The sequence below is a fragment of the Hemiscyllium ocellatum genome, chromosome 19 (assembly GCF_020745735.1).
Source record: "Hemiscyllium ocellatum isolate sHemOce1 chromosome 19, sHemOce1.pat.X.cur, whole genome shotgun sequence".
Classification (NCBI taxonomy): Eukaryota; Metazoa; Chordata; class Chondrichthyes; order Orectolobiformes; family Hemiscylliidae; genus Hemiscyllium; species Hemiscyllium ocellatum.
Window position 1 is genome coordinate 2,212,670 of NC_083419.1, and position 13,523 is coordinate 2,226,192.

The 13,523-nt window shown below is 47.3% G+C and overlaps 1 protein-coding gene across 1 annotated transcript in view; it reads left to right on the forward strand.

Annotated features, from left to right (window-relative positions):
- The first annotated feature begins 5,605 nt into the window (after positions 1-5,605).
- The window catches only part of LOC132824600 (synaptotagmin-A), a 600,624-nt gene continuing 592,706 nt past the window's right edge, over positions 5,606-13,523 (forward strand). Inside the window, exon 1 of the mRNA XM_060839187.1 lies at positions 5,606-5,672. The gene's annotated coding sequence lies outside the window, so the exon portion shown is untranslated. The remainder of the gene's footprint in view (positions 5,673-13,523) is intronic.

Below are 13,523 nucleotides of genomic sequence, written 5' to 3' on the forward strand. Positions count from 1 at the left end.
ATTAAACTGACATCCTGTATTTGATTGAAAGCAGTGGCCAAAAATGGCAGAAACTCTGACTTCAAATTCCTTAGTTTTTTTAACATTTGAATCCCCTTTAGGATATATCCCAGAGTCCCGACCTCTCAAGGTTAGCATCCTGACATCAACTGGAGGAATTGTCTCAGGAGGATGCACATGTGAGAGCGTGTGAGGGAAAGTGTGTGTGTGTGGGAGAATGTTTGTGAGTGTGAGAGAGTGTATGTGTATGCATGTGAGAGTGTGTGTGTGAGAGAGAGTGTGTATGTGTGTACGAGTGTGTATGGGAGAGTCTGTGTACATATGTGTGTGAATGTGTGTGTGAGAATGTATTTGTGTGTGAGATTGTGCGTGAAAGAGTGTGTATGCATGTGAGAGTGTGTGTGTGTGAGAGAGTGTGTATGTGTGCATTTGTGTGTTAGTCTCTGTGTCAGTATTGGTGTGCACAATGCATTTGTGTGTTGTGTATGGATGTGTCAGTGTGTACAGGTTGTATGTCAGGGTGTGTATTTATGTGTGTCACTACTGTGTCTGTGACTATGGATACACAATGCATGTCAGTGTGTGTTAGTGTGTGTATGTTATGTGTCAGCAGGTGCACAGTGTGAACACGTGAATGTGCCAGTGTGTCACTATGGTATGGTGTGTGTCAGTATGTTCATTTGTGTGTATGTATGTGTGTGTGAGTGAGAGAGAGAGAGAGAGAGAGATAGGATAGACACATGTGAATCTTTTAACATTATTATGTAATCGCCCCAGCGAATTCTCTGCATGCAGCCTTCTCACCAGGAGTGGAATTCATGGCAGTGCCTCCTGTTCTGTGGTGTTACTCAAGGGAGTCAGTTTGTGGTTATATTCAGAATAAATGTACAAACACTGCACAGCCCCCAACACATACAGGTCCCCCATTTATATTATAAACAAATGCATTGTTTATAGACTGACAGTCTTTTTTCATGTATCTTATTTCAAAACTGAGTTAGAAAACTGGCAACAGTCCTGTGCCCAGGAGGAATATTTGGCTGAAGTCATCATAACATATGTGTAATGAGAAGAGAGAGAGAGATGGAGAGAGAGAGAAAGGAAATAGAGATGAGAGAGGGGAGATGGAGTGGAAGAGAGAGGAAAGAGAGAAGGGATGAGAGAGTGGGGAGGGAGAGATGGAGAGAGAGGAGAGAGATAGAGAAGAGGGAGAGAGGAGAGAGAAGAAAGAGAAAGGGGTGTGAGAGACAGACAGAGAGAAAGAGAGTGAGAAGAAGAAAAAGATAGAGAGATGGGGGGGGGGGGAGCAAAAGAGAGATACAGACAGAGAGAAAGAAAATGGGAGAAGAGACAGAGAGACCGAAAGATAACCAAAAGAAAATCGTATTTGAACACAATTTTAGTTTTCTGATGATTGTGGGGATAGATTTTAGTTGCTGAGCAGTTGGCTGCAAAGTTAGTGGGAGACTCATGTCAAAAAATGTATAAAATGTAAGGATTATGAGCAGGAGTTAGTTACTTGTCTCCTTAAACATACTCTGTTGTTGTGGTAGATGATCGTTTACTTCAATTCTACCTATACACCCCATTTTATATTTATTAATTCACTTGTGGGATGTGGGCATTGCTGGCTGGGCCAGTATTTATTGCCCGTCCATAGTTGCCCTGTGAGAAGGTGGGGTTGAGCTGCCTTTTTGTACACTGCAATCCATGTGTTGTCATAGAGTCATAGAAATGTACAGCATGGAAACAGACCCTTTGGTCCAACCTGTCCCTGCCGACCAGATATCCCAACCCAATCTAGTCCCACCTGCCAGCACCCGGCCCATATCCCTCCTATTCATATACCCATCCAAATGCCTCTTAAATGTTGCAATTGTACCAGCCTCCACCACTTCCTCTGGCAGCTCATTCCATACACGTACCACACTCTGAATGAAAAAGTTGCCCCTTCGGTCTCTTTTATATCTTTCCCCTCTCACCCTAAACCTATGCCCCCATTCCAGGGAAAAGACTTTGCCTATTTACCCAATCCATGCCCCTCATCATTTTGTAAACCTCTATAAGGTCATCCCTCAGCCTCCGACCCTCCAGGGAAAACAGCCTCAGCCTGTTCAGCCTCTCCCTGTCGCTCAAATCCTCCAACCCTGGCAACATCCTTGAAAATCTTTTCTGAACCCTTTCAAGTTTCACAACATCTTCCCGATAGGAAGGAGACCAGAATTGCCCACAATATTCCAACAGTGGCCTAACCAATGTCCTGTACAGCCACACAATACCCTTAGGAAGGGAATTCCAGGATTTTCACATGGAGGCATTGAGGAGATGGCGATATATTTGCAAATCAGGATGATGGGTGACTTGGAAGAAAAATTGCAGGGGCTGGTGATCCCATATATCTGATGCCAACGTCCTTTTAGATAGAAGTGGTTGTTGGTTTGGAAGGTACTGTCTGAGGAACTTTGGTGAATTTCTGCAGGGCATCTTGTAGATGGTACACAGTGCTGTTACTGAGCATCGATGGGGGAGGGAGGGGGATGTTTGTGGTTTTGGCACCAACCAAATGGGTTGCTGTGTCCTGATGGAGTCATGCTTCTTGAGTGTTGTTGGAGCTGCACCCATCCAGCCGAGTGCAGAGTATTCCACCACCCTCCTGACTCTTGCCTTGTAGATGGTGGACAGACTTTGGGGAGTCAGGAGGTGAGTTATTCACTGCAGTATTCCCAGTCTCTGACCCACTCTTGTAGGCACCGCATTTATACGGTGAGTCCAGTTCAGTTTTTGGTCAATGATAACCCCCCAGGATGTTGACAGTGATATGTTTATGGTAATTGGGATTGAACATCAAGGAGCAACAGTTAGATTGTCTTTTATGGAGGTGGTCATAGCCTGGCATTTGTGTGGTGCAAATGTTACTTGCCATGTGTCAGCCTGAGCCTAGATATTGCCCAGATCTTGTTGCATTTGAACATGGACTGCTTCAGTATCTGAGGAGTGGTGAATGGTGCTGAACATTGCGCAATCATCGGCGAGCATCCCCACGCCTGACCTTCTTGAGTGGATGCTGATGATGAATCAACTGAATATGGTAGGGCTGAGGACACTACCCTGAGGAACTCCTGCAGGGATCTCCTGGAGCTGTTGGGTAGTTACCAAAATTCCATTGACGCCTGGCTTCACTGTGCTGACCAGCAAGACTTCCACAACACTCTGGGTCAGAGATTCATAACTTTCTGAGGAAAGAAATGTCTCCTCATCTCAAGCTGAAATGATCAGCCCCTGACCCCAAGTTTGTGACTCCATACCCTAGTTTCCACAGCCAGGAGAATCAAACTTTCAGGTTCAGTCACGTCAAGCCGTTTAAGATTTGTACTGACCAATGAGATTCCCTTTCAGACTATATTCAGGCTCACTTTACACCCCTCCTGGGACAATCCCTTCCTCCTATCCAATCATGTTCCAAGACCAGTATGTTTTTCCATGGTTGAGAAATCAAAACCAAAACTGCACACTATACTCTCGTTGTGGACTCCCCAAAACTCTGTCTGACACAGAGGGAATGTTTTTTATGGAATGCAGATGGGGTAAGGAGGAAAATATATCTCTGGTGGTGGAGTCCATTTGTTGGTGGCAGAAATGGTGGAGGATAATGTGATGTATACAGTGGTTGGTGGGGTGGAAGGTAATGACCAGGGGCATTCTGTCTTCATTACGATTGGAGGGGTTCGAGGGTGGAGGTGCAGGAAGTGGATGAGATTCCCTCTGCAACTCCCTTGTCAGGTTCACGTCCCCCACCAACCCACCCTCCCCTCCTAGCACCTTCCCCTGCCACTGCAGGAATTGCAAAACCTGCACCCACACCTCCCCCCTCACCTCTGTCTAAGGCCCCAAAGGAGCCTTCCACATCCATCAGTTTTACCTGCACTTTCACACATGTCATTTACTGTGTCTGTTGCTTCCAATGCAGTCTCCTTTACATTGGGGAGACAGGACACCTACTCACAGAGCACTTCAGAGAACATCACTGGGACACCTCAAACAACCAACCCAACTGCCTCGTAGCTAATCATTTCAACTCCCCCTCTTACTCTGGCAAGGACATGCAGGCCCTGGACTTCCTCCATCACCTGTCCCTAACCACCCGATGCCTGGACAGGAGAACACCTCATCTTCTGCCTTGAGATCCTCCAACCCCAGGGCATCAATGTAGATTTCATCAGTTTCCTCATTTCCCCTCCCCCCCACCTTACCCCAGTTCCGACCTTCCAGCTCAGCACCGCCCTCATGACCCATCCTAACTGTTCATCTCCCTTCCCATCTGTCTGCCCAACTCCCTTCTCTGCCCTATCACCCTCACCCCCATCTCCATCTACCTATTGCACTCTCAGCTATCCTCCCCCCAGACCCACCCCCCTCCCATTTATCTCTCCACCCCCTTGGCCAATAGCGTTATTCCTGATTAAGGGTTCCTGCCTGAAACGCTGATTCTCCTGCTCCTTGGATGCTGCCTGACCTGCTGTGTTTCTCCAGCACCACACTCTTGGCTCTGATCTCCAGCGTGTACAGTCTTCCCTTTCTCCAGGTTGAATAAAGAGGGCAGCCTGGTCATGCCCCCTCACCCAGGAGTTTAGGTGGATCTCATCATGAATCTGGTGTCTGGGTCAAACTGTGAGTAGACCCCATTGGGTTACTGAGCGTTTGTATCCACATTACCTTGAATAGTGTGCCAGTGGAGGAGGGTGGATGGTGTTTGGGCTCTGGTGACAGTGTTGTACTCCTACACCACCGAAATGGCAGCTGGGCTTTGGCCAGAGAAATCCAAACTAACAATTTTTGTAAAGCAGCCGCTGAAAATACTGTCCGGCAGAAAGAGGGGAGGAGGGTGGATGGTCCCCACCAGACCCTGGGAGGGGACGAAGGGGCAGGATGGCTTCCTGCAGTTATAAACTCAAACCCAAGCCATGAGCTCTGTGCTCCCAGGCAGGAAACTCCCACTGGGGAAGGGCTTGGCATCTGATGGAGCCCAGACCCACAAGAAACACCCAGCTTCACATCTGCTCCGGGTAAACACAGGGCAATCTGTCCCCTTACTCTCACAGCTACATTCCTGATTGAAAATCTCACCTTCCCCGTGCTTTCTTTGGTTGGTCTCTCTGATGGTGCTGCAGGGTGGGGGGATTGAGTGGGGGAGCAGTCAGGGGTACAGGGTGCTGCCTTATCTAGACCACCACCTCCCTCCTGTAAGGGCGCTTCTCCAGGAACTCTCTCCTGTGTGTGTGTGTGGGGGGGGGGGGGGGGGGGGGGGGGAGGAGAGTGTGTGGCCCTGCCCCTGCTCCTTGCTGCTGTATTAGGTATGCGAGGCAGTGCCTTTCCGTATCCAATCACACACAAGGACTCAGTGATGCAGTCGGTTCTCACTGGAGACTTTGCTGGGAGCTGCAGTGTTTCTCTGTTCAAGTGACGGTTCCCCCTGTCTCCCGCAGTATAAAACCGCTCACTCTCAACACTTGGAACCAAATCTCTGCAAAGACTGGCCAGGAGAAGCAGACGAGAGAGAGAGAGAGAGAGAAACCGTGTCTTCCTTTTAATTTGTGTCTGTCTCTATTCCTCAGGCAACCTCAGCTAAATAGATTTTCTGTTTATTTTAAACAAAATAAAGGACATCTCTCCAGGTAAGACAATGTTGTGTTGCCAAGCTCTCTGTCCATGCTGAAAGTGTGGCTCACAGGATCCCTGCTGATTTGTTTTGGGAAGGGGCTATTGTCTAATGAATGCTTCCTTACGGAATGGGAGGTACATGTCAGCACACGGATTGTGTTCCCTCAGCTCGCTCAGGAATATCCCCATCACCCAGATCACTGCGAGTCAGTGAGGGGGGTGAGAGAGGGGAAGGAGCCGGACTCTGTGTGTGTGGGTGTCAGAAAGTTGAGGTGCCTGAGTGTAGAGGCTGTGCCCAGAGTGTGGGATTGATGCAGCCCGTGTGTGTGTTCGTCTCTGCCACTCTATCAGAGAGAAAGCGAAAACAAATGTCATCTTTCATTTGCTCGGTGTGTTGTTGCTGCTGGTGTTAGGGCTGTGTGTGTGATGAGGTAGAGGATTCCTCTGTTTCTGTCCAACACTCGCTGAATATCTGTTTGCCCTGTTTCAGTGAAGAGTCCACTCTCGGTGGAACATTATCACCACTGGGTTCAGTAAGTTCCCGTTTTCACCTTGTTCAATTCCAAACCGGCAATGTATTCACAAAAGGTGTTTATCAGAAAGAACACGTTGATAGTGCTCCGACTAGTTGTAATTTAATCAGTACACACACACACTGACACACACACACTGACACACACTCACACTGACACACACACTGACACACACACAGACACACTCACACTGACACACACTCACACTGACACACACTGACCCACAATCACACTGACACACACTGACACACAATCACACATACTGACACAGACTCACATTGATACACAATCACACATTGACACACACTGAAACACACACTGACATACTCACGCTGATACACAATCACACTGATACACAATCACACATACTGACACACACTGACACACACTCACACTGATACACAATCACACACACTGACACACACTGACACACACACTGATATACAATCACACACTGACACACAATCACACACACTGACACACACTGACAGACACACAATCATGCACACTGACACACAATCACACACACTGACACACACACTGACACACAATCACACATTGACACACTGACACAAATCTCTCTCACACTGACACTGACACAATCTTTCTCTCACTAACGCAGTCATACACACTGACACACACACTGATAAACACATTCAATCTCTCACACTGACACACAGTCACACCCATACTGACACACACAATGACATACTCACAATCTGTCACACATTGACTCACACAGATACTGACAATCTCACAGTCACTGACAGTCACACACAATCTCAAACACAACACACACTAACACAATCTCATACACTGACACAGTCACTCACAGGAACACACTGACACCGGTACACACAATCTCTCCCACACACCGTACAGTTTCACACACACTGACAGTCACTGACTTTCACACATTCGCATATTCACAATCACACACTCACACTGACACACAATCACACACTGGCGCACACACTGACACACAATCACACACTGACCCACACACTGACACACACTCACACTGACACACAATCACACACTGGCGCACACACTGACACACAATCACACACTGACCCACACACTGACACACACTCACACTGACACACAATCACACACTGGCGCACACTTACTCTGACCCACATTCCAGCACCAACAGTCACACACTCACTCACACACTCACTCTCACACACTGGTACACTCTCTCAAGACGGGAACACGGAGAATGCTGGATCCTGGGAGAAGGGACCCGGACTAGGATGTGGGGAAACGGCCGGAGAGCAGCGGCGGAGTGTTTGAGCCGAGAGACTTTCCCACTTTCCCGTTCCTGCCCGGGAATGGGCCGGCAACTCGGGACCGAGCTGCAGCGAATTCAGGGAAATTCTGAACAGACGGTGTGTAGGTCAAGGAGCTTTCGACTTGGTTTGATCTTCTGATCTCTGTGCCTCTGTGACACCTCCATATTTATACACAGATTTATTATCCTGCATTAACCTCTTGAGAGATATGGAGTGTTCAGGTTGACACATAGAAATGCAGCCAAACAGAGAGAGCAATAAGACTGCACTGGCTCCCACAAGTTCACTGCATCCTAGAGACAGTGACAATCCCAGAGACAGTGACAATCCCAGAGACAGTGACAATCCCAGAGACAGCGACAATTCCAGAGACAGAGGGAATCCCAGAGACAGTGACAATCCCAGAGACAGCGACAATTCCAGAGACAGAGGGAATCCCAGAGACAGTGACAATCCCAGAGACAGAGGAAATCCCAGAGACAGAGCTGGCAACTGTAACAGCAATCAGCACATTCTATTCTGCCCAGGACCAGACTGAAGCCAGGGCAGTTAGTGTTAATCTCAGAAGGAAATACTAACCAGCTTCCCAGTGACACCAAACTCCAGCAGGATATTTTTAAACCAGCTGGAGTACGACAGATTCGGCTGTATTAGTGAGAGAAAGAGAGAGAGAGAGTCTCCCCTGCTCACTGCCCTGACGCTCAGAGGAATTTTCACTTTTATTGTTTCACATTGGCTAATATTGTGGAAGGGTGGCTGAAAGAGAACTAGCAAACTGGTTTGGGTCAAACATGGGGCACAGCCTCCCGAGATACCGTAGAGTTTGGAGAGAGATGAAAACACAGTCACACGGTGTCTAAGAGCATTCCGAAACCCCTGCCAACCCCCTCCCAGAAACAGGCCCACCCTGGGCCCTGAACTCCACTAGAACACATTGTGTATAATTTCCATCTCCCTCAGTCTGATCCTGCCCACTGAAGATCCATAAGACCATAAGACATAGGAGTGGAAGTAAGGCCATTCGGCCCATCGAGTCCACTCCGCCATTCAATCATGGCTGATGGGCATTTCAACTCCACTTACCCACATTCTCCCCGTAGCCCTTAATTCCTTGTACATCGAGAATTTATCAATCTCTGCCTTGAAAGAGATTCAATCCATGTAAGATTTAGTGAGGATCCAAAATATTTTCAAAGCGACACGCTCAGAGATGTTATTACATTCCTCTGGAGCAGATGGCATTAAACCTGGGTCTCCACTGTATCACAGGATGGCCCTGGGTGAGTATCCAACTGGTCCTTTCATGGTTAATCTCACCTTGATACAATAAAGCTGAATGAGGCACGAGGATTCAAGTGAATGGGGGTTCTGGTGAATCAGGTTCAGGTGAATAAGGGTTGAAGTGGTTGGGGGCTGAGATGGATGGGGGCTGAGATGGATGGGGGCTGAGGTGGATGGGGGTTGTGGTGGATGGGGGTTGTGGTGGATGGAGATTGAGGTGGATGGAGCTTGAGGTAGATGGGAGTTGAGGTGGATTGGGGTAGAGTTGGAAGGAGGTTGATGTGGAAGGGGGCTGAGATGGATGGAGGTTGAGTTGGATAGAGGTTGAGGTGAATGAGGTTTGAGGTGAATGAGGGTTGAGGTGAATAAGGGTTGAGATGGATGGAGGTTGAGGTAGATGGAGGTTGAAGTAGATGGGGTAGAGTTGGAAGGAGTTTGAGGTGGAGAGGGCTGAGATGGATGGAGTTTGAGGTGGAGAGGGCTGAGGTGGATGGAGGTTGAGGTGGATGGAGGTTGAGGTGGATGGGGGTTGAGGTGGATGGGGGTTGAAGAAGATGGGGTTGAGGTAGATGGGGTAGAATTGGAAGGAGGTTGAGGTGGAGGTGGGCTGAGGTGGAAGGGGGTTGAGGTGGAAGGGGGTTGAGGTGGATGGAGGTTGAGGTGAATGGGGGTTGAGGTGGATGGACGTTGAGGTGGAGGGGGTTTGAGGTTGATGGGGCTGAGGTAGATGGGGTAGAATTGGAAGGAGGTTGAGGTGGAGGTGGGCTGAGGTGAATGGTGGTTGGGATGGAGGGGGCTGAGGTCAATGAAGATTGAGGTGGATGGAGGTTGAGGTGGAAGGGGGTTGAGATGGAAAGGGGTTGAGGTGGATGGAGGTTGAGGTGGAGGGAGTTGAGGTGGATGGAGGTTGAGGTGAATGGAGGTTGAGGTGAATGGAAGTTGAGGCGGATGGAAGTTGAGGTGAGTGGAGGTTGAGGTGGATGGAGGTTGAGGTGAATGGGGTTGAGGTGAATGGAGATTGAGGTGAATGGGACGTTGGGGGTATGGAGTGAATGATTAGTTGGTAGAAGAATGAATGGGTGAAGGTCAAGGTCATTGCTTTGGTGGATGGGCAGATGGATGACTGGACTGATAAATGAAAGGAGGGTGTGCACTAATCATTGAATAATTGGGTGAATGAATTGGCTCATTGTGAGTCTTTGGGTGAATGAAAGAGCTAGTGATGTGTTTGTGTAGGACAAGAGGAGCCACAGTATGTGGATTACAGGGCCAGAAGGTCAGATTGGTCATTCAGATTGGTGCCAGGTGTATGGGCATCGATGCCCATTCCAACTGTGGTGGATCTGAGAACTCTCAGCTGGTGCAGTCACAAATAAATCCAGCTGAGAATCTGAGGGAAACACCATTATTCCAGAGTGTGATGAGAATGTGGAGCTTGCTCACACAACAGCTTGGCTGCATGTAACAGGATGTTGGATTAACAGGAATTGAGGCATCAAAGAGAATGTTGGTAGAATGAGATGCAGAAAGATGGGAGAAGCTTTGTGTTGAACACAAAGGACACATTGAGCCGACTAACCCTGATCCCGAGTTGTAAGTATTCTGTCGTACCATTGTTTTAACCTGACAAGTTTGAGGTTTGAGCAATTATTTCACCTGTAAATATAACTCTCATGTGAAAATGTGCTAATTCAAAGGATGTCTGTTTCTGACTGGGGACCTGGATTTTGTTACTGAGTTGTTTTGTTCCATCATAAAGCACACATATGTATAAAACACTTCACTGTAAGTGTCAAGAGGAATATTTTACAGACTAAATCGTGGATGCACAACAATTGATTGTGTGATGAAGCTTTATTTATATCAAACAAGTGGAAAGTGGAATGTAGAAGTCAGCTCTGAAAGGTGTGACAGATGCTTTGTGTTATTAATAGCTCATTTGGATTAGGATCAAGAGTCCAGGGCACTCTTTTCTTACGGCCTCGAAAGTTTTCTTCAACCCCTGGCGTTTTAAAGCGTTGTGATGAGGTCAATCAAATCATGTGTGTGCTGACAGCTGTCTAATGCAGAAGAAAGAGATCTACTTTGTGCTTTTTAAGAATGTAAAATCACAGTTACTTTTATGAAGATACCGATGGTGTGTTTCCCGAGGGTTGTAGGCACCACCAGCAGAATTTGGGTCCCATATCTAGATTCCCTTGGTGAACAATCCATTACAGCTGGGTCAAATTGATGCTGCTGGCAATATTTATTTGATTATGTATCCTTTGTCTGCCTTTTGGAACGCTTTCTCCTTGAGGCACCAGCCTTCAGCTTAATTTCATCGAGATGGGAGCCCCTTCGCCATGTTGACTAGGCAGCTGCATTTCCTTTGGGCGATTGTGGATGGAATGTGAATGACCACAACACCCACATCCTGAGGGCACGATTAAACTTGAGGTGAACAAATGTTAACACAAGGGGTAATTCATCCCTTGTTGTCTGTGCAGAATTTCAGTCTCTCCTTTGGGCTATTTCTTATTTTATTATTTTTTTTCTCAATTGTAATCCTTTTAAAATAGAACCAATACAGTTTACAATGATGTAATCAGTTTAGCTTTCGTCACCTCTTCTGGCAGAACGGTCCTCATTTTAAGAGCTTGGATTCCCTGTGTGTATCCATTGAGCTTCTGGACTCTGGTCACTCACTCGTCAAGTAAGGAACAGGCTTCCCACAGTCCAGTCCCTAATCTCTGGAAACTTCTTTACTTTTCAACTTCAAATGTTTCCTTTATGATTCTCGACATGGTGACCCTCCTGGACTATGCCACCAAGTAGTCTTTGTTTTTCACTCACTGTGAGCAGTATCGTGATGTTTTTCCTACATTATGTGAATTATATTAAGTGCAGTTAATTTTCAAATATAGGAGCAGGAGTAGTTTATTCAGGCAATTTCTGCCATTCAATAACATCGTGGCTTAATTTGTTCTTCTACTGTAGAAACACTTTTTAAAAAGAAAATGTTTGCTCCTTTTTTATACTTTTGATGGTTTCTATCACTATTCTGCCCACCCCCCCACCCCCCAAAATCCACCGTCACGGTCACCGTCACTGTCACCACCATCATCACTGAATGTCTTTATTTGTGGAGAGTGAGTTGGTCAAAACTCGTGAGTTTGAACTGACAGACTTATGTAACATGTTCTATAGCAGCACCACACTCTTGGCTCAATTACTCAGATTCAGATTCTGATGAAGGGCTTCTGCCCGAAATGTTGGTTTTCCTGCTCCTGGGATGCTATATGGCCTGCTATGCTTTTCCAGCTCCCCTCTAATCTAGACTGGCTGCCTGTGCCTAGTTACAGTTGCCATGAGCAAGAGCCCAAGGGCAGAACACTTCAAACTAACAGATAGAGAAGACAAAAAAGTACCTTGAATGCTTCCAGCACCACTAATCCAAAAAGGTATTAACAGCCAACTTTGAAATTCATTCTGTCTGATATGATGTTGTTTGAAATGGCTAATTACAGGTGGTTAATTACCATTGTGCTAAAGACTGATTCTGAGGTGTCGGTCTGTCCTGTGAATATTAACATTTATGCAGAACTGAAAGTACTGTGGGAGCTGTCAGCTCTGGAGAATAGAAACCAAATATCTCGGCCAGTTCCTTCACTGTACTTTGATCTCAATTCTATTTCCTCAAATTGCTGCTCACCATTGCCCCAATGAGCTCTGTCTTTGATCATCAATGTTGACAGATGATTGGACAGTGCTTTTATTCAATTTCAAGCGAAAATGTCACTGCAAGGCCAGTCTCCTCTACATTGGGGAGACAGGACGCCTTCTCACAGAGCGCTTCAGAGAACATCTCGAGCACACCTGCACCAATCAACCCTGTGGCTGAAAACTTTAACTTCCCCTCCCACTCCCCCAAGAAATGCAGATCCTGGGCCTCCTCCATCGCCATTCCCTCACCACCCGACGCTTGGAGGAAGAATGCCTCATCTTCTGCCACGAGACCCTCCAAACCCACAGCATTAATGTGGATTTCACTTGATCCCTCATTTCCCCTCCACCACCTTACCTCAGTTCTAACCTTCCAGCTCAGCACCATCCTCATGACCTATCCTACCTGTCCATCTTCCTTCCCACCTATCTACCCCACCCTCCCCTCCGACCTATCACCTTTACCCCCACCTCCATCCATCTATTGCACTCTTAGATACCTTCCTACCACCCCCACCCCCTCTTATTTATCTCTCCACCCCCAAGGCTTCCAGCTTTATTCCTGATGAAGGGCCTTAGCTCCTCGGATGCTGCCTGACATGCTTTGCTTTCCCAGCATCACACTCTTGGCTCAATTACTCAGTGAAAGTGAGGATTGCAGGTGCTGGAGACCAGAGTTGAAAAATGTGGTGCTGGAAAACCACAGCAGGTCAGGCAGCATCCGAGGAAGAAGGGCTGATGCCCGAAACGTCGATTCTCCTGCTCCTCGGATGCTGCCTGGCCTGCTGTGTTTTTCCAGCACCACATTTTTCAACTCAATTATTCAGCGTTAACTGTTGATGAGAAGTTACTGATGAGCTACCCTCTGGAGCTGCTGCAGTCCACTGAAAGCAGATGTGCAGGTGGGAGGATTTTGCAGGATTTTGACCCAGTTCCTTGGTTGATGCTGGCATTTCTGTCTAATATTGTTTTGCTTTGGTCAGGCAATATTCGAGGAGCAGGAGAATCAACATTTTGAGCATAAGCCATTTGCTGGACCAGATAACACCTA